We start from the raw sequence: 22,085 nt of genomic DNA, 5'->3' as shown, positions 1-22,085 counted from the left end.
TCACATTTCCACATTTTCATCAACACACAATCGTCACCAGCCACCAGCTTATTTGCAGTGTAGCACCCACCAAAAAGTGTGTGTGTGGGCACACATGTGAGCGTGAAGTGTTCCTGACAGTGCGCCCACTTTTAATGAGAAACACCTGGCCCTCATTCATAATGGAGGGCGGATTTCAAATTAATTTGGTGGCACTTCTGTCTGTCCTGGGTGATGTTCAACAGCTGTACAACTCCACTCTCAACTGCATAATGAATCACGCTTCCCTCCCGTTTGAACCCTTTTCATTGTTCGTCTTCTCTGCAATTGAGGGCTGCCACCTCTATAACGTTCAGCGTTACTGGCAGGAAAAAGTTACAAAACTCAGAGTCCGATTTCAGCCATGATGTCTAGGGTAAATGAAGGGTGTCTGAGGAAATCTGTTGTTATGTAGATTGAATGTTGCAAAACCTGTCAAGGTGAAAATGTAATGCAATGTAATGGTCAAATTTGACCCCAAAATAATGATAACAAATATATTCTGCAATACACGTGTAACATTTTCTTTTAATTACTGACAATGATAAATTGTTGTGAAACATTCACTAATATATATATATATATATATATTTATATATATATATATATATATATATATATATATATATATATATATATATATATATATATATATATATATATATATATATATATAATTAATTAATACAGTATATTTCATTTAATGGACCTTTAATAATGAATTTTTATTAACTAACATTAATCAATGATAAATCAACAGTTACATATTTATTGCACATTTTAATTAATATTACTTAATGTTTAAACCTTTCCAAGTAATGGGTTGCAGCTGGAAGGGCATCCGCTGTGTAAAACATATGCTGGATAAGTTGGCGGTTCATTGTGACGACCCTGGATTAATAACGGGACTAAGCAAAAAAGAAAATGAATAAATGAATGAATGAATGAATGTTTAAACCACTAATTTACCATTAGTATTTTATTTGGACAGCTAAGCTCATTTATTCCATGAGTTTGCATTAATAGTATGCCTTCATTTTCATTTAGAAAAATCCATATATGCAGAGCTAAATTTAACTTGTATGGAGCCAGATCAGTCTCAGAAATAATACATTTACAAAATAAAAACCATACATCCACAACACAATTCACATTTACAAAATCCAATTCGTAAATTCAAAACACGATTCATAAATGCACAAATCCAGTTCCAAATTTCAAAACACGATTCTTAAATGCACAAATCTAATTAGTAATTTCAGAACACGATTCATAAATGCACAAATCCAATTTGTAATTTCAAAAAACGATTCAAAAATGCACAAATCCAGTTCGAAATTTTAAAACACTATTCATAAATGCTCAAATACAGTTCGAAATTTCAAAACACGATTCATAAATGCACAAATCTAATTGGAAATTTCAAAACAAGATTCATAAATGTACAAATCCAGTTCATGATTTTAAAACACGATTCATAAATGCACAAATCCAATTAGCAATTTCAAAACACGATTCATAAAAGCACAAATCCAGTTGGAAATTTCAAAACACGATTCATAAATGCTGAAATACTGTTAGAAATTAAAAACACGATTCATAAATGCACAAATCTAATTAGAAATTTCAAAATAAGACTCATAAATGTACAAATCCAGTTTGTGATTTTAAAACACGATTCATAAATGCTCAAATTCAGTTCGAAATTTCAAAACACGATTCATAAATGCACATATCTAATTAGAAATTTCAAAACATGATTCATAAATATGCTAATCCGATTCGTAAATTCAAAACACGATAAAAAAATAAACAAATCCAATTAATTTGCCGAACATATTTATTATTTTTAAATTGTGTGGAATTGGATTTGTTTTTCAAGTTGGATTTGTAAATGTGCTGTGCATTTATGAATTTTATTTTGTAAATATTATTATTTTTGAGACTAATCTGGCTCAATAACTTTGAGATTCACCAGTGATCAAAATGCACATAAACTGGTTGCCTAAAATTGGTCTTTAAAGGATAGTTCATCACAAAATTATGTCATTATTATTTACTCACAATAACTTTATGAATTTTATGACTTGTTTCAAAACGTTATGATTTTTTTCTTAATTTAAACTATAGGTCTGAAAGTCAATTCCTGGAGGGTCTCAGCTCTGCACAGTTTTGCTCAAACCCCAATCAATCTGATCCAAATAATCAAGGTGTTCAAGACTACTAGACACTAGATCGGCTCTGTTTAATTAGGGTTGGAGCAAAACTGTGCAGAGCTGCAGCCCTCCAGGAATTGAGTTTGAGAAAAAATGTTGGAAACCTGTAAACATTCACATACATGATACTTGTTTTTTTTTCCCTCTAGTCGGTGGTTAAAGGTTTTCAGGTTTCTTCAAAATATCTTTGTTTAATTTTTAACTTTGCCAAAATTTTACAGTTATTACCTGAAAAAAATAAGTAAATAAATAAAAAACAGTAAAATACCACATACATTCCTTACAGTTTACTACTGTAATATGCACTGTGTTGTGGGTAATTTTAATATATGTTATACTATATGTTCACTTTCTTAGTAACTTACTGCATAGTAGCAAAGTCCCTTTAGGACAAGTTATTCCACTTTGTGACCATCTTTGAAACACCTCTCGGGCAGTATGCTCAGGGATTCTGTTTGAATGGGGAAACATCAAATTCTCCAAAACTACTTGCCAAGCTTACCATTACATATTTCATATTACAAATAAACATTAAAATTAAACAACAACTGTCTATTTAGTTTCATTTCTAAATGTTCGTATCACACAAAATCTGCAGAAACTCGCGTCTGGTCCGAGCCTCTTCCCCAGAGAATTGTCATTCTATAGCGATCACTGATTGGCTCCTGTACTAGAAGGCGGGGCTTCGTTCACCATATTGACAGTTCCACTTTTCCCCATTCAAAAGTATACAAGTGACATGTCTTGTGTATTCTATAGTCTTTGATATTAGGTATTTATGGTTATCTACTGTAATTGTAATCAAGTACCGTCATCGTAGTTGAAGAAAAGGTCACACTTTACAATAAGGTTCATTAGCTAATGCTAATTAATGCATTTACTAAGATGAACACTAATAAACAATACATTTACTACTGTATTTGTTAATGTTGGTTAATGAAAATACAGTAGTTTATTGTTAGTTCATGTTAACTCATGGTGCATTAACTAATGTTAACAAGCGTGGACTTGAATGTTAATAATAAATTAGTAAATGTTCAATTATGATTAATAAATGCTGTACATGTGTTGATCATGATTAGTTCATGTTAGTAAATGCATTAACTAATAATATAATTAACATCTTGTATTACAAAATGTATTCAAAATAGAACAATGAAAATTACATTTGTAAACCATTTAAAAATTATATAATAACTATAAATAAGAATATGTTTGTACATATTCATGTCGTTTGGAAATGATTTAATAATCATTTGTACTGTCAGTGTAAAATGTAAATAAATTACAATTAAATTGTCATACTGTTTAATTAAAATGTGGTAAAGGGCATTTTACCATAAAAAGAAGTAGCGGTAAGGCTTTATACTACAAAATGAAATTGCCACTGTAAAAGAATATTACAAGTTAGTTGCTGTAAAGGGGCATTTGCAATAACTCACTTGTAACAATGCTGCCATTAAGTTATCACAAAAATACAATAAAATGTTTACCAGTGTATCCTTTTTACATGAAGAGCATGACAACTTGTCAAACAAGACACAGTGTGTGCTTTAGAGCTCCTGTTCTTACAAAACTATTTAAACCATTTAAACAATATTGTAATTTACAGTGCACTTTACATAGTTAAAAAATGTGCAATCTGCGCAAATCCTTAGGTCAGCATTTACCAAACTTAAGCATAAAGCAAACAGATTACCATTCATCTCCAAGAATGCATCTTGAAGGACACTTACAGCTGGCTTTCATGATATCTGTTCAGTAAAGCTTCAGTACTCAAAGAGCCAATTGTAAATACCTCCATACAGTGTACTTCTCTGTGATTGACTGTCGAAATAAATGAAGATTTTTTTTCCCTGAATGCAAGCAATTGCTCAGAAATGGTTGAACAAAACGTTAAAGCTGGTGTAAGTTAGTCTTTCCATCTAACGCCTGTCACCGAAGACTTGAGCACAAGCTAAACAAAAGAACAATTAAGTCTGAGAGGAATAAAATAGCTGCGGTACATGCTGTGTCCTTCCTCTTTGAAATTTCATCAAGAATGCAAACCTTGAGTTCTTTATAAAACCTCACACATTCACAACTTCCAATAACCAAACCAGACTCTAATCAAACCAGATGCGACTTTCGAATGAAAAGAGAGAAATATGTGACTCGCTTCCTTCTACGGAGCACCGTCGTGTTTTAACAGACTGTGAAGATGATTCATAAGAACAAGGCTTGTGTCAAATGTCTGTCTTTCATTTTTTGTATCAGTACTCCCACCTATCCACACTTACAGTCACATAGATAGACACAGCTGCTTGTCAAGTTCTGGATTCTCATATATAGAAGAATTTATGTGGATATGGCTTGCAATTCCACTTCTGCTTTCCAAATCGCAGCCTCTCTGATCTTCCTAAGGAGCTTGCGTTTGATGTACTTGAAGGTTATAGGTTTAAAGAACAGGATGTCATATTCCTTTTGAGGATTTTGATGTGCTCTGCTTATCTTCTTGGCATGTTTGTATCATTTTTTTTAAACGATAATGAAAGCTGGGTCGTGTCTAATGAAACATGAAGATCACGTGACCTAACAAGTGTGTGATTCTTTGAATTAAGAGTCTTTCAAAGGGTCAAGGTTGGCTACCATGCTTAATTTAACTGTTGGCAAGAGATTTATTATGTTATTTTTAACATTTTATTTACTTGTTTAAAGTGATGGAAACCATACTTGAAGTCTACACCCTAGCACAAAACCTTAGCAACCACAATGCAACACCCTAGCATCAATAACACTAGCAACCATCGGGCAAATACAATTTCAGCCACTTAAAACATCGTGTTAAACACCTAGAGCAGCAACAAGACAGCCAGAACACCCTATGAACTGCATAACAACTGTTTAAAGAGCCCATATTATACATGAAATAGGGTCATATCTTGGTTGTAAGGGTCTCCAACAACAGTTTAATATGCATGCAAGGTCAAAAAACACTTTCGTGGTCTTATAATCTGCATTTATTTTTACCTAATTATCCCAGCGACTCCTGTATGAATCGTCCAGTGATTCATTTGTTCCCAAACCCCTCCTTAGCGCGAAGCTAATCTGCGCTGATTGGACCAATGACAGTCTGTTGCGATTGGTCGACTGCCTACAGTCAGAGAGTGAAATGCCAAACAGCTAATCAGCAATATAAAAGTAATCACAGTTCATACACGCTCGATAGTGTAGGCGTGGATTTTAGCTGCCAGTGGGTCAATGTAAATACAGACTATGGACTTGAAAATACAGACGACTAACTATTTTATTGAGCAAAAACTCCAAAAACAGTTGAGGAGATCTCCTAGCTTCTCACTCTGCTCTTTTCACAGACACACACACACACACATATTGCACACACACACACACACACACACACACACACACACACACACACACACACACACACACACACACACACACGCACTTAACCCTGCTCCGGACGACAACACGCACGCACGCACACACACACACAAACACACACACACACCTCCGGACGACAGCGCGCGCACACCAAACACAGACACACACACTACTCCTCGTCCACGCAGCTCCGTTAACAAAGAAGCACGCATCGCGTTTTTAACGTGACTTTGCCCGCGATAAGAGAATATAGCCAGTTAACCTGATACAGTACACGCGGTTACAAGTAACAAATCACAACTAAATACATTTGCAAGCTAGAGTCAACGAGGCAACTTTAATCGCACGTACTTACACTTGAGAAATGAAGGAAGAAAAATCCATCCTGACGTCCATCAGTAAGTTACTCTTTACTGATCCTTCCTTTAACAAACGCTGATGAAGTATTCTTTGTAGCATGTAGTTTCCAGAAGTTTCCAGTAGTTTCTAACTGCTTGGCTATAATGCTGAGGTTTCATCTTTGGGTAGAGACTCAATATATCCATCTGCAGTGTGACTTCAATCGACCGGCATGTTTGTGTGTATGTGTGTGTTTGTGGGTGTGTGTGTGTGTCTGGGTTTCTGCGTCAGAGGGCGGGGCCTCAGGTTTGAAATCTCCCGGGTTTGCGCGTGCACGTGAATAACTTGGTTTCGTTCGTACGTCATGGCGAAACACCTAATGAATCGGTATCAAGGCGACTCGTTTGAAGCACTATGAGTCTACTCTTTTATAGATGAATCAACAGTTTTAACCACTGTACACTAACAGAATTAAGCCTTAGCTGGATACTTCACTTCACTTAGAGCTGTGTTACACACTACATGGAGGGGAATTTTCAAAAACCCATAATATGGGCTCTTTAAAGAACCTCATAACAACGTTGTGACCGCAAAGCAACAACCAAACAGCCACCCTGAACACCAATGGAACCAGATAGCAACATTCTAGCAGCCACCCAGATCAACTGTAATAACCCTAAATTATTTGTGCAGAGAAACTCACACCGACTATGGTACATACAGTAGCTACTGGCACCTAGCAACATCCTAGCAGACAGCAACACCCAGCAGATATCAATAACACTAGCAACACCCATTCAGTCACAGAGAACAACCATACGTAGAGGACCTGCATAGCAACAACCAAGCAACACCCATAACAATCAGACACAAAAAACACCCTAGCAATCAACTAACCATAGCAACACCCCAGGAGCCACACAACATGAGAGGGATCTGGCTGCAGACTCGGTGCAGTGCAATCAGAGCTGCATCCAATGATTTTTAATTCGCTCACCTAACCCCACCCCTAAGCCCTTCCCCTCACAGTGACATCACTAGTAGCTCCACAGAGTGCATTGTGTCTGAGATTGCATTTCTGAGCGGTGCAATCTCAGCTTTCATCATAAAGGCTGCATCCAGATACTATTGCACAGCACTCTAACAAGTACACAGCAACACTCTATCAACTGCCCAGAACACCCTAGCAACTACTAAGCATCCGCTACCAAGACCACATTTGCATAATTATACTAAACAGCAAATTTGCCATTGTACATTTTACACCACAGGTGGGGAATTTAACACTTTTCTGGTGTGTAAATACGAGTGCCACCAGCAAAGTGCTCAGGTTACACTTTCAAAAGTGTTGAAAATACACACCTCTGCAGTGTAAACTATTTTATTTTACAGTGTAAAAAATGCACACCACATTAAACATTTTAATACCTGCTGGATAAATTGTCTAGTGTGTCCGTTGTTAAATTACACTCTCTTCTAGTGTATATATGAATCCCACCAGCCCAGTGTTTAAAAAGTGTTGAATTAATACATTTAAGCAGAGTAAATAATTGTAAACTAAGAGTGCAAAAACTGTATACTAGATTAAATACTCTATCACCACTGCCAGGTCATATTTAGTATAAATTATATATTTTTTCTTTATACTGACATGAGCAACATTTTCCATTTTAACATTTCGAGCCTCGGCTGGGTCAGTTGACGTTTCTGTGTGGAGTTTGCATGTTCTCCCTGCGTTCGTGTGGGTTTCTTCCAGGTGCTCCGGTTTCTCCCAAAGTCCAAAAACATGCAGTACAGGTAAATTGAGTAGGCTAATTTACGCCGCTGCGTAAAACAAGCGCAGGATAAGTTGGTGGTTCATTGCGCTTTGGCAACCCCGGATTAATAAAGGGGCTAAGCTGAAAAGAAAATGAATATATTAATAAATAAAAATAATGATAAAAGTAATAATAATATTAATAATAATAATAATAATAATATTAATATAAAATGTCAATAAACTATTTTCTGTTGCCTTACTAAAATGAGTGCTTAAGCATGTAATTTAACCCACTTAAGCGGTAAAAACAGTATGAACATTTGGATTTTTAACTCTATAACACTACAGAGGCTTACACCAGAAGTTCAACACTTCACAATTTGCAGTGTAAGAATCCAACAACTACCAAAAAGTATCAACAACCTACAGCAGCAATACCTGACAAAACATTGTCAGTCACCCAGAACTCCTTAGCAACCGTATTTAGGCCATTCAGAACAAGAACTTAATATCAAAACATTGGAATATGCCGATAAAATCTTAAAAACCAGCCGGTAATTACTTTTCAACCAACCAGATCTACCTAGCAATCACTTAGCAGCATTGTAGTAATCATTTACTGTACTATAAGCAAATACCAAGTAACACCTTATCAGCCAAAACAGACTAGGAACCACCAAGCATAAACACTTACTCAAAACACCCCAATAACAGCCTAGCAATGTATTTTTAGCAGCCCAGAAAAGGTTAGCATCCAACTAATTAATCAATATTCTTGAAACCCCCCAAAACATGCTGACAACAACATTAGATCATTGTTAGACCCATAGCAGCTATTGTATATTGAAGTAAATTACCTGCAATATCTGCAGGAAATTGTGGTCAAAAACACTGAAGACCAAAATGTATGTTAAAAGTCTTAATTTCATTGTTTTTATTGTAAATGTCATTTGAAAAAGATCACTTTGGCAGAGTTTCACTGAGGTTTTTGCTATTTTAAATGTACAGTTACCAGCATACAGATAATTACTATAAATACAGTTTGCTATAAATGCAGGTCAACAAGAAACAGTTGTTAACCTTAATCATCTTGAGTCACCTAAAGTGTGTTTTAGTTGCACAATTAATCATTCTTTTTTTTATATTCATATATCACATATCCATCCAACGTGTTGCAGATCAAAGCTTTTACATAAGAAATTATTAACATCCATAGTATATGTATATATGGATGTAGAAAAGATGTTATAGACTTGTATGAGCCAGAATTTCTAGAAAGCAATACAATCACAGATGGGAAGAGAACATACAGAGTGAGTTAACGGATCTTTCTGTGAGGCCAGAGCCATCTGCACACTACATTTCATTTTTTTCAGAATAGGCAAAACTCTGTTTAAACAATTTTTTGATCCCGGATCTGTAAGTGATGATAAATTGTTGAAATATGAAAGTGTATTATGATTGCATATGCCAAATGAGATGATATTTTATATAGATGTTATCAATCATTTTTATACTTTATTAAAAAATATAAATTCTTATTTACTCATCCTCATCTTGATCCAAAACTGCATTATTTCATTCTGTGGAGCATAAAACGAGACATTTTTAAAATTATAAAGTTGCTCTTTTCCATGTAATTGCATACAGCATAACAGGTATTAGACTTTTAAGCTTAAAATCAGTCAATAAATATCAGTCAATTAATTGTAAAGATGGTTCACAAGATGTAAACATTTATTATTTGTTTATGTATAATGTTATGTCATTTATATGCTTATTTAAATGTTGGAAAGCAATACCCAAAATACCATCCGAATTATAGGGTGCAAATACGCTAGCATTACACCGTAACATCCACATTGTAATACATAAAAAATGATTACTGCTACTTGTTTAAACTACCAGTTTAAAATGAACTGAACAAAACAAAATTCTTGTAATTTATTCGTCTAATTTCTTTGTTTTATGTTCAGTGCCCTTACATGTGTAAACCTTTAAGTTAACTTAGATGTTTTGTGTTGGGACAACATGTAGGAATTGTGTTCGTTCAACTAGCTGATTAGGGGATTTGTGGTTCCCGGCATGCTTTATGTGGGATTGAATTAGGTGAGGGAAAAGTTGACAATAAAAGTAGTCTTAAGTCTTTGAAGTTATTAGAAAGACTTGTCAGTGTTTAATCTTCACTTTAGTTTGAAGATTTAGAGTTTCATAATGCTTTGAGTATTGAGATTACCACCTTGCAGAAGCACCGATGCTTTGGGTGTTGGCAGCTTGATTAGCAAAAATGCAGTCAGTTTGCTCAGTGTACAAGAACTGTCCAAAAATTTGTTCTGAGATCAGTCTTAATCAGCTGTATGTGTAACTCTTGAAATATGCTTAAAATGACTTGCATAGTTTATTTAGGATAACTTCAAATAAAACCAAGAAACCTCGAAATGTACAGCACATAATAGAAATACATGATATTATCAGATCTATGAGTTTAAGTTAAATAAAAATAGTTATGTATTTAAACTTTTATTTGATAATATAATGTTAAACCAACTTAATAGCATTTAATTGTGTAAAAAGTTTTTTTTAGTTGGTGCTAAACAAATTTATTGGATGGGAATTATTTGGGAGTTATTTTTTATTTTTATTTTTTAAGTGTACCCTTGCATCACTAATACCATACACCCTAGCAACTACATAGCAACGTTACATAAACCTCCTATCAACTACCTGACAATACCCTTTCAGTCAGCCATATAGCAACACCATTTCAGCCATTCACAACAACCCTAGGAAATGCATAGAATCACCCTTAAACCACCAAAACACCCTAACAACCAACTAGCATTTTTTATTTATTTTTTTACCAACCGCAGAAAACCGAACCATCTACAAACCAACACCTTTTCAGACAGCTGCCTAGCAACAACATTTTAGCAACCCAGAACATTCTAGCAACCACCTATCAACCACCTAGAACACCCTGGCAACCACAGTACTTGTAACACTGTAGCAACCACCTTATAACATTAGCCATGAACAACAACAAAGACTAATGCTGATCAATAAAGCTTATCAAAGCTTTTAGAAACACTACAGGAACAAAACTCTGAATGGTTTTCACAAAACACAAAACTTATTTTATTATTTTTTATATTTATTTAATTTTTGTTTATTTATTTATTTATTTATTTATTTATTTATTTATTTTGAGCTTCAAACTTCAATCTTCAGTGCAATGGCAGGCAATCTTTACATTGTGAAACTGTATCTGTGATTAAATGGACACACTGATGGTCAACACTGAATTTATTGGAAGTTTTAAAACCTTTTGCAGGACTTTAAACACATTTTATATATCTTTCTTTTCCCCTCACACTACTGATAATAGAATCGTTTAAAAACATTTAATCTCATTCACAATGGCTTATCCAGCATGTCTTAAAAAATGACCTTCCCAATTCACCGGCCAGTCCTAACATAATAAATATTTCAACCAGCTGGTCTGAGATACCAATCAGAGCTTTGCTCCTTTGTTGTTATTTCAACTAGCAGAGCTCTGTAATCCTCAACACTACTCAGAGAAGCTGTAATGACAGCAAAAGAGTTCCTCAAAATCCCGGTTTTGTGATGAAATGACTGTGTGAAAGTACTTACAAGAAGCTTACACCAAGGAAAGCATCAGTGAAGCGCTAAAGACAACCTCTTTGTCTCTGTGAAGGATTACACAAGCCAGTGATCTCAGCCCAGAATGTTCCTGAGATGCCTGAAGAGGTTCTGGGAAACACGACTGCTTTCCTGAGTCTCTATTTAGGAGCAGAAATGTCCACATTACACCCACTACACTTTGAAGCCTGCTGCTTGACTGCCTGTAACAGTACTGTTAATGCCTATAGCCTGGTTCAGTGCTGTCTAGTACTATTGGTGGTACTGTACAATGGTGAAGTCTTGTTTCTTTAGATTAGATTTGAAACACAAAAAAGAAGAGAAAAGGGGAAAATAATATTTTGGAAAAAAAAAAACTTATTTTACTTAAAAATATATGCTATATTTACAAATCAGTAGTGAGATTTCTGAAGGAGTGCTTATTTGTAGACAGAAATCCAACAATCAACTAATTTAATTTAATTTAATTTAATTTTATTTTATTTTATTTTATTTTATTTTATTTTATTTTATTTTATTTTATTTTATTTTATTTAAAAATAAATAAATCTAATTAATTCACAAAACATGTTTAAACTGTCATTAATAACATTGACTTCTATATATGTAATTAATTTTAAATTAGATAGCAAAAGGATGATGAACTGTATTTAATTTTTTTTAATTTAATTAATATTTTAAATTTAATTAAATTAAATTTATTTATTTTTTTCCCGATTTAAATGAAAATGAAATGAAAAGTTTGGGTTCAACTGAACTATTATATTTATATTAAATATTGACGTTAATGCTTATACTTTTCAAAAGTGTGGCAATTCACAGTGAGAACACAGTTGCAGACTAAAATTAATCGCAATTAACTGGCCATCTGTGAACATGTCACACTAAGTGCCTGATGATTTTTTTTTTTCTATAATAAGAAATCTTATTACAATCACTGGAAGCAAGTGCATCTTTCTTACTGCAAAGAAATGTTCAAGGCTTCATATATTCCACAACATACAGCCACAATGCGAAGGGCTCTCACCTTTTGTGAGATCACTCCATCAAGCGTCACACTCTCCATCAGAGATAAGCCAAATTAGATTGAGAAATGATGTGATTAATTGCAAGAGAGGAATGAAAGTCCCTATTCTCATTATTTACAAGGGTGGTGGTGAGAGCTTTTATTTGGATTCCCATAGCAAAGCAGATAAGTACAGCTGAAGGACAAGGACACTGTGTTTGCGCTCACCGTTGAGCTCAGATGGCATTTCTCAGCTGTTAGACACTTGATAAGAGCATGTTTGATTCTTAGGTTGTATTATTACATTTGCACAGAATTAAGATTGCTCGGATATATTTCTGCAGCTAATTACAGTCATCCTGCTGTATATCTTTAATTAACACAATGATTTAGTGCCAATATTACAGCATGTTATTTTAAAGGTTGCTCATTTTGTTTTTCAAGGTCTTCTAAAATATTTATATGTATCTACAATAGATAAACAGCCATTCAGTATATTAACAATTATTCCTTAACTATATAGTGCCTAGTAACCAAGTGCACTGTAACATCAATAGACGACACTGATTGAGAAAATTCAGGCTAACATAAAAAAAAATAATAATTTTCCATTTTATCATATGCTGCTACTCTGCTCAGATTTGTCAGATGATTCTATTCTGCTCTGATTGGTCAGATAATTCTACTCTGAGTGGTCAGATGATGCTACTCTGCTCAGATTTGTCAGATGATTCTACTCTACTCTGATTTGTCAGGTGATTCTACTCTGCTCTGATTGGTCAGATAATTCTACTCTGAGTGGTCGGATGATGCTACTCTGCTCAGATTTGTCAGATGATTCTTCTCTGCTCAGATTTGTCAGATGATTCTACTCTGCTCTGATTGGTCAGATGATTCTATTCTGCTCTGATTGGTCAGATGATTCTATTCTGCTCTGAGTGGTCAGATAATTCTACTCTGCTCTAATAAGTCAGAGGATTCGTTGGATGGTTCTATTCTGCTCTGATTTGTAAGGAGATTCTGCTCTACTCTGATTGGTCAAATAATTCTGCTCGGCTCTGATTGGTCACATTATTCTACTCTCCTCTGATTGTCAGATGATTCTACTCGGCTCTGGTTAGTCAGATGATTCTATTCTGCTCTTATTGGTCAGATGGTTCTACTCTGCTCCGATTAATCAGATGATTCCACTGTGCTCTAATTGGTTTTACAATTTTACTCTACTCTGATTGGTCACATCACTATACTCTGCTCAGATTGGTCAAATGGTTTACTACTATACCTCATGTCAAACCTTCATTAACCTACCTGAATTTGCACCCTGGAGACTTGCTAAGCACATTTAAATACAAGAAGTAGTATTAACAGTAACAATTTTACTATTTAACAATTTGAGCCTCAGCATGTAGTGCATGCAATTAGAATTTTACAGTGCTTTTACAGAAAAAAAAAAAAAAACCCTTCTCAACACGGCGACAACATAAACCAAACCTTTCCATACTTCAGGGTCAAAGCAGAAGCTATTCGCAGACAGCAAACAAAGACAATAGGTTTTTATTATCCACGTTTATTTTAAGCCTACATATGTTTGTGCTGGAAGTAAGACTGTAATTACCGACGACTCATTTCAGACAGTTCATTGAAACTGATCTTTGAAAACTTGCAGACCTTTCACATTCGCAAACAGCTAATGAAAGGTAATACCCGGGAAAGCTTAATAGGGGTACTTTAAGGTAGATGCACTGCAGTATAGCACAGACATGAATGCAGAATGCTAAATAACAACTTCGCAGAGCAAGTCAACTCAGTAATGCTGTTATTTATCCACTTTAATGTACACCAAGAGCTTGTCATAATGCAGTCCAAGGCATTAGCAAGCTTTTCAGTCATAGTCTGCAGAGAAGTATTCATAAAACAACACATATGCATTTTTCCCCTAAGCTTTTAAGCAAGTGTGGAACGTCATGATCAATTTTGAATGAGTGCTTTTGGAAACCACATTCTCTGCGTGTGTAAAAGTTTGAATCAGTGAAGTGTTGGCAGAAAAACAGCCTCTCTGGTTTGCCTCTGGTTGCATATATTGTGTTTTTAAGCTGTGTAGGTGTGAGGCTGAGGAGGCCTAACATGTTTTAGGAAACTTTCTGTCCCTCAGGTCTTTTTCAGCCCAAAGGAAATTCCATTTCTCTTTTTGCAGAGCATATTCTGCATACATCTGAAACAAGACAGCCGCTTTAGAGAGTGTGAATCAAATTTGAGGTATGGAGAGATGTATAAATTGACTGGCCTTGGTGATGTTCGCTCTTCCTCAACAAACATCGACATATAATTAAGAACTCTAGACTGTACGCAGCTTGCAGGCATAAACACAGAACAGCGTTTCATTTCATGTTTCATGAATTTTTAGGTCTAAATCAATGCCCTGCCATAGATAAACAATATATAGTGGCATACCGTAGCACAGAATTGAAAATATATAATATTAGTCAGTAGTCACCCCTGCTGTGCATTTGCATTTAAATGGAAAAAACAATAAAACTCACCAAGTTCATTTATTGCCCGACACATACTGCCTAATTTGTATGTAACCCATAAATAAATAAATAAATATAAATATATATATATATATATATATATATATATATATATATATATATATATATATATATATATATATATATATATATATATATATATATATATATATATGGGTTAATTTATTTATTTATTTATTTATAGAGAGAGAGAGTCATGTGTAAACCATGTGTTTTCATTCACCATGTCTGTGGTATGTGGGGATCATATTTAATCAAAACGGATCAGTCCATCATAGGTCAAGTAACTTTTATCAGTTAGCTTCTGTCTTTACTGTTCCCTCATGCTTCAGTATTCGTTCACAGTATAGTAAGTTGCTCCAAAAGAAGAAAATAGTAACCATGGTGATGGAGGAAACTGGCGGGAGAACATGCAAAAGGGTTGAAGGGTGAACAAAATAAAGAATGCAGAGAATTTCAAAAATAAAGAAATTGAAACCTTTTTTTGTAAAGCTCCATTGCTCATTGCTGCCTCCTCAGACATGATTCAAAGAAATGGAGATTAAAGGGCACCTGTTTTGAAAATTCTAATTTGTAAGCTGTTTGGCCTGAACTGTGTGTAGGTACAGTGTGTCCACTGTCATATCGGGGTGACATAAAGACAATAAGCCTCTTTTTTTTTTTTTAATGTTGAAATATGATCTAAATCCCTTCCATTTTTAGGCCTACTGCAACGTGACATGGGAGGGGTGTTACTTCGCCCACTGAATTGATTGACAGCAGAGTATTAACATGTCTCTGTAGTTACACATAGAATCATATCAACAAGACAGGACGTGTGCAAAGCAGCTGGGATTAAAAGATCTGTTCAGCTCTCTGTGATCATCAGTCATCTTCAAATGTGATCAAGAATGAGTTTTACAAGTTTAATTTTTTTTTTTAAACATGCATGTTTGTAATAAAGACATTTAAAAAAAAATTGATGTAATTTATCACCACAGCCGCATGTCAGTACAACTATAAAAGAAGATGCCTCAATAGTGGTTTGTGGACGTTAAATCAGGTTTATGTTGTACATTAACATAACGGATACAGAAGTGTATATAAACGAAAATCCTATCACATTTGCCGTGCAAAAACAATGCAAATTTAAACATGCAAGCTGTGTGTGTGACTCATTTTTGCAAAAGGTTTGAATTAACTCCAGAACAAATATATCAAATAACCCTTGGAAAAGTTCTTACTGTAGTATTTCTCACAAATGTGAAATCTGCTTCCTTCATGTCTGTCACTGTGCTGTTTATCTGATGTAGCAGGAGATAAAGACATTATCACACACTCTGACAGGCACGTGGTAACGGTGGGTGAGAAGAATTAGCTAATTTGCATTAGGGGCACAGGCAACAAAAACAGCTTGTTTTCAGAGCTGAAAATCCAATATTTTGAAAGGTATAATAAATAATCTGATGGGTATTTTGTAATATAACTTAACAGACACATTCTGGAGACACTGAAGATGCATCTGTTAAGATAACCAGCGATCGTTCTCCGGAGATCGCTGGTTTTCACTATATCCATGAACTACACTTCCGTCTTTTCCTGGACCACATTTTCATACATGCACTCCTCCCTGACACCCATGCTCATTCATCTAACTTGATTGCATTCATCACCTGAACCTTGTCATAGACTGATATCTTACCACTTAAAAGCCACTCATGAACCCATCCAGTTTGTCGAGTCTTGTTTACTGTTAAGTGACATTACAACGCGTTTCTCCCTGTCTTGTTTCTCCGTGTTTGAACCTAGCCTTGTATCCTTGTTATCCTGTTTAGCCACCAGCCTTTCGACCTTTTGCCTGTTTACCATTTATGATTTTGGATTGCCTTAATATACCCGTTTGCACCTTTATGACCACTGCTTGCCTGACAAAGAATAAACCTGCATATTGGATCCTACCTCAGTTGTATCTGTCACTCCCTCCCCGGTCATTACAGCATCTTAAATCCTAAAAATGGGTAAAATAAGTGGCCTTTAAAACTAACAGAGATTGAAATTATATATATTATATACATTATATATATTTAGACATGAAAATTGTATGTGTATTTGCCAAATGTAAATCCCAAACTTTCTACTAGTTCTGCAAATAATATTTTTATTTCTCAAAACTGAAAGTTGAAAGAAAAAAACATAAAATAGTCCTAACATAATATTTATGATATTGCCCACTGTAAATTAAATGTAATTAGTTTCAATGCAAATACATTGAGCAAATACAGTATAGTTAAGATCTTATACCCTCATTCAGGTTCTACTCAAGGTTTATTTAATGATAAAAAAAGAATAATATGTATATAACATGCTCGTGTGGGTTTCCTTCGAGTGCTCCGGTTTTCCCCACAGTCCAAAGACATGTGATACAGGTGAATTGAACTAAACTAAATTGGCCAGAGTGTATGTGTGTGAATGTGAGAGTCTATCGGTTTGACCAGTACTGGGTTGCAGCTGGAAGATCATCTGCTGTGTACAACATATGCTGGATTAGTTGGAGGTTCATTCCTCTGTGGCATAATATAATATAATATAATATAATATAATATAATATAATATAATATAATATAATATAATATAATATAATATAATATAATTCAATATAAAATAGTTACTGTCTCACTGTAATCACTATGACCTATCAGCAACTTTTCACCACATTCTTTGGATAACTGCCACAAGATTCATTTTAAAACGAACCAAACACTCTGAACTTTTAAAGACTTCTTTCGGAAAAAAAAGATCAAAAACTTGTCTGATAATAGTGTGGATGGCCACAGTTGCAAAGGTTTATGGCCAGCGAGGTTGTTAGGCAGGAGCAAAATGCATGCTAAACAGAAAAGATCAAACAAACACAAAGATAATAGGCTGAGAGACAACAGACCCAAACAAACAAAGCAAAAATTCTCAGTGATCATTGCAAACTTTTACAGTCAACATTATAATGAAGTCCCCATGCGCTGTGTTGCCGCACTGCAGTGGGAGTAGTCTGTGTCTCGATCCTGTTGCATCTTTTCTATTCAAGTAAACCATCATCTTTTGTGGGCAAAACACTATTCCTCTCTGTATTTTTCTTCCATGTGCCCTTGCAACCCTAGACATCAGATTTTTAAGCATTGCCTCCAGACTTCATTCTGTTAGTAATCTATGCAGTTGTAGCTACTTTCTGTACCCTTTGTAAATTCAAGAGCCATCACCCGAACCCGGGCTAAGCTTTGCTATTCACAGCTGCGATGCGGATAAAACCCTCCTCTGAGTTTTCCTCAGCAGCCTGTGGGTTGCATAATGAGTAAAATACAGTGACTGATTGCTGTTAGGACGCCAGCGGCTATTTGGCTAACCATGAGGCTTTTCCGGCGTGAAAACAACGTGAAGACATTAACATTTACACAGCGAATTTGTGCAATTTAAGCCCAGAGTATGCTTAATTTATTTATATGTTTATTCTTTGAACAGTTTAATGTGCAGGCTTTTACTGAATTAGGTACCATATGGGAACACAGATCAACTAAAAAGATTCATCCTTGTGTAGAGTCATGTGCTACATGCATGTTTAAACCCACTGTGTTTCACTCAAAGACACAAGATCCTGTGATTCACTCTGTAACCTCCCAACCCCCAAAAGAGAAAAGTTTCTTTGAGAGAACATGTTTTAACATTGTGTAAAAACATTAGGATTTCACTTTTCATGTAGATACGACATGGTTTTGGGCAGCTAGAGACGTGTCAATATGGCTGCAGAGTAAGTAAACAGAAAGAGTACTGAAAAATCATCCTCAAATACAAGTACTTGCCAAAAAATGTAGTGCAAGTAGTGAAAAAGTATCTGTTGTAAATATTATTCAAAATATGAGTAAAAAGTAACCCTTCAAGAGAAGTGAGTAGTACACTGTGAAAAGTTGATGCGTTTACATGCAGTTTGTGCAGGGATGTGTAAACGTAACATTCTGTAGTGCATTTAGTGATCTTCCTATATTCCTTCCTTCCATTGTTTGTTCATTCTGTCCTTCCATCATTCATTTGTTTGTTCATTTCTTTCATTCATTTGTTCCTTTTTTTATTAGGTCACTTTTTTATGCAATCATTCGTTCCTTCCCTCCTTAGTTTGTTCAGTCCTTACTTGAATCCTTCCTTCTTTTAGTGCTTTCTTCCATTCCTTGTTCAGTCCTTACTGCATTCGGCTGTTCCGTCCATACGTCATTCGTTCCATTTAGTGATTCTTTAAGCGTTAATACATGAGGCCCCTGGTATTTGCGTGGTAGCTCATTATGAACTTTGTCACCAAAAAAAAAAAAAGCTGTGTGACAATGTGGTAAAACCAGGTGGCCAATATGGTGTCAGTTGACATCAAGCTGATATATTATGCACAACGACAAGCCAACGGGACATTTGCAGAAATGGACACAGCGGACTCTGGTGGATTTATGACAAACGGCATGTATGAGAAAACATGCCCTAGTAACGTATTTGAGATAGTCCGAAATTCACACAGTGGATTTGTGAAAACTGCAGGCAGATGTAAATAAATTTTAGTAAATTTTTCTTGGTTCTCAAAAATGCATCCCTGGGCACATAATTGCGATGAGCATAAGTTGCATAATTTCTAATCAAATACATTTGCCTCACCTATCTATTCCTGTAGGGACAAGATATCTAGCATGGTCAGTTTGCTCAATGGCTTACTGAATATGGTGTTAATGCAGAGCACTTGGGTATGAGCACAGTGAAGCACAGTTCCAAAGCATTGTAAAATCAAGTTAAAAACTGTATTGTTCCTTGCTTTTGAAAACTCTATTGTTTGGTTTTGAGAAACGGTTTAGGTTAGTGGTTCGCTGATCTAGGTGATCTGTACTACGAGCCTCACATTCTTGTCTTAAACCAGGAGAAATGTATTTTAGGTTTAGCTAAAATGAAGGCTGATGCCTTATTTAGACTAACAGCAACTTCGTATCTGCCTGTCGCTCTGGGTTGCGTTCTGCTGCAAACGCAGGTCTGTAAGCACGAATACAACCTGCCTCTGAGAGAGGATCATGTGAGCTCTACTGGTGCTCCTATTGGCTGTCGCTCAAGACAGTTGCTCTTCATTTGCGCAAAGTTGAAGGATTCTCAACTTTGTCGCATCGCTCGACATTCCCAGTTGGTCGCCAATGGTCACTGTCACTCGCGCAGACTGAGGTTGTCGGAAGTCGCTCGCTCTCCTTTAAAATAAACAGTCGCTTGTCACTTTGTCGCTGCGAGTCGCTTGTAGTGTGAATGAGGCTTGAGGAATGTATTTGATGGTACACAAGTTGTCAGAGAAGTAAGACAATGCATTTATTGTGCTGATGATTGAACTTGCACACGTGCACTCTATGCATACCCCAACATGTAGTACAAAATATACTTTGTGGATATAAGAGGGTTATTAAATCCACTCAATTTTGTCAAATCAAATTGTTGCAATTGCATACCTGCAACAATATCTAGAAAAAAGACAACACATAAATAAGTTGCATCCTCAGTAACTCGATGATGATGGTAACAAATGCCACCTTTAAGTCACTAAATCTAGAATAAGCATGAGCGGCCTGCGTCCTATCATTCATTCTTGATAGCCTTTTACCATGAAGCACAATGATGAGCTAGCCAGAAGATGCAGAGGGGATGCTGGGAGAAGTCGTGAGCTTGAGTGTGAAGCGTGTATGACCTGATTGATTGTGTTGTTATTGTTAAGGACTCTGTTCCGTCTGCCTGCGGGATTCTCCCTCACCATTCATCCACTCGTCTGTTTGCTCTGGCTCTCATAAATTTCACAGGCAGAGCCGAGCTCTGCTGGGAGCTTAAACAATTGCCTTATTGATGGATGCCCACGTATGAGTGGAGAAAGAATCTTTACAGGAGCTGCTCCTTAAGGCCTTGTGAATTTTTTCTTTTTTAGTTTGCTGGCTGCATTCAATCATTATGTTAATTGTTAATTTGCTATGGATGCATATACTTCATTTTGGGTATGGTGCAACAAGTGTTTCTTTCCAGTCCATTCTTTCTGTTGATCGTCTTGATCTCTGTCAGACTGGACATTTTTAGGTTTTTCAAAAGATGTTTGGGTCCATATTCCAGCTCTAATCGGACCATTCAAGTTCGTAGTTCATAGGGACACTTCCAAGCATCTAACTTTCAGTCCTGTATGAGGTTTTGAGTGCTTTGGATCATGTTTTATTTTATTCATTTATTTTTTTTTATTAAAGGAATATCTCTAATATTAGCTTTTCTTATTTTGTTTGCTTCTCAAGTGCCTGTCTTCAAAACAACAACACTATGGCAAAGACTGTAGAATACACAAGACATCTCACTCAAATAGTTCTGAAAGGGGAAAAGTGTAATGGTCAATATTGCAAATGAACCACCGCCTACTAGTACAGGAGCCAATCATTGATCGCTATGGACTGATAATTCTCTGGGGAGAAGCTCAGACCAGATCTATGCTTTTAGAGCCCTATCTTACACCCATTGCAATGTGGTGCAAAGCGCAGCACAATAGTCTTTTGGTAGTTTCAGCTTGGCGCAAGAGTCGTTTTGAGGCGTTGCGCTACGCTGTTAAAATAGCAAATGCATTAGCGCTCATATGTGCGCCCATAGGCATTCTGGTCTAAAAAGGGAGGCGTTCTGAGGCGTTCTGAGGCGCATTGATGGCGCGTTGCTATTTTGAGAAACTAAAACAGGTTTTTCATTTGACCAAAACAAACCCGGTCTAAACTCCGGCGCAAAGTTGCGCCTCGCTTACACACTGCTTTATACGCACAAGAGAGCAATAGGCAAATATCTTTACAGATGAAAAAAAATAATATTAAGGATATATATAGGATATAATAGGAATAGATATATGATTTAAATATTAAGGATTAAAATATTACAAAACATATTATTTTCTAGCCTACATAAATATGAAAAATCACTGCTTTTATGTCTTCTTTATCTCGGGAGGCTTTTTCAGTTCATTCATAACAATTTGCTTTTGTGTAATGTTATTATTATTAGCAGTATTATTTATTATATCCATATTTATATTTGTTTTATTAAAAACAAGCTTAGATTTGCCCACCTGTCAGGTTTTAGACCATATGGGACACAGCATGTGTATT

General features: G+C 35.5%; 1 protein-coding gene across 5 annotated transcripts in view; it reads right to left on the bottom strand.

Moving 5' to 3' along the window:
* LOC147836458 (uncharacterized) overlaps nt 1–22,085 on the bottom strand; it is a 455,522-nt gene that overhangs the window by 51,833 nt on the left and 381,604 nt on the right. For 4 of the 5 annotated variants that reach the window (XR_015494101.1, XM_087257996.1, XM_087257999.1 and 1 more), the window contains one exon: nt 9,263–9,299. The exons of the other annotated variant lie outside the window; for it this stretch is intronic. The gene's annotated coding sequence lies outside the window, so the exon portion shown is untranslated. The remainder of the gene's footprint in view (nt 1–9,262; nt 9,300–22,085) is intronic. 5 annotated transcript variants of the gene reach the window in all.

Source organism: Danio rerio, chromosome 6, assembly GCF_052040795.2.
Source record: "Danio rerio strain M-AB ecotype USA chromosome 6, GRCz13ab, whole genome shotgun sequence".
NCBI classification, from domain to species: domain Eukaryota; kingdom Metazoa; phylum Chordata; class Actinopteri; order Cypriniformes; family Danionidae; genus Danio; species Danio rerio.
The sequence above is the reverse complement of the archived record's forward strand: the minus strand, read 5'-3'. Positions and strand labels throughout refer to the sequence as shown.